Here is an 880-nt window from a genome sequence, read left to right as displayed (position 1 = left end):
AGTCTGGGTGGGCAACCGACGTGCAGGAGAAAATGCCATGTCTCCGAAACTATACGGGAAGTTGGTGGATGATCAAGATTCTATTGATAAAAACTGTTGACACACACTGACAGCAGAACTTTGGTATAAGCAGATTGCTGAACAGATCCTGTGTGTAGATTGTGATGTCTACAGAATTCAAACTCATTCAAAGCATTACTGAATTCATAGCAACTTCCTGATATTGAATATTTTTTCAATAAATGAATGTGGAAAGCATGAGAGCATTCATGTGGGGGTGATGTCTGAGAAACATTTTGATGTTAAAAAGTCATCCTCGTATTTCCAAAGGGTGGGAAACAGTGGTCTAGATCAGAGCTTCTCATACTTGAATGTGAGTCACTGGGGATCCTGTTACCAGGCAGATTCGTGTGGGAGTCTGAGGTTTTGCATTTCTGATGAGCCCCAGGGGAATCGCCAATGCTGTGGCGGGAGGACCACACTTTTGGGTGGCAGGACTCACAGGAGACATCTATGCTGGAACAGAGATACGGGCCTGTGGTTATCTTGCCTCTGACTACCTCTCCAGCCCGAGGTCTCACCCTTGATCCAGCCACCCCAGGGACCACCTGGGCCTGTCCTGGCCTTTGCTCCAATTCCCTCCCCTGGCATCTCACCTCCCTATGACCCACACCCTCCTCTGACTCCCATACACTGCCAGCTACCTGGCAAACAGGCCTGAGAGTAGGCCCGATGGTCATATCCTCTGTGAGCCACCTACCTCCCCCCCCCCAAAGATACCTTTTTCCCCCTTCCAGAACTGATTATCCCCTCCTTTGCACGCCAGCTTTCCTCTATCCTTCATAGCGCTTGATGACATATAATTGTTTACACGTCTCCC

The sequence above is a fragment of the Tursiops truncatus genome, chromosome 20 (assembly GCF_011762595.2).
Source record: "Tursiops truncatus isolate mTurTru1 chromosome 20, mTurTru1.mat.Y, whole genome shotgun sequence".
Classification (NCBI taxonomy): Eukaryota; Metazoa; Chordata; class Mammalia; order Artiodactyla; family Delphinidae; genus Tursiops; species Tursiops truncatus.
The sequence above is the reverse complement of the archived record's forward strand: the minus strand, read 5'-3'. Positions refer to the sequence as shown.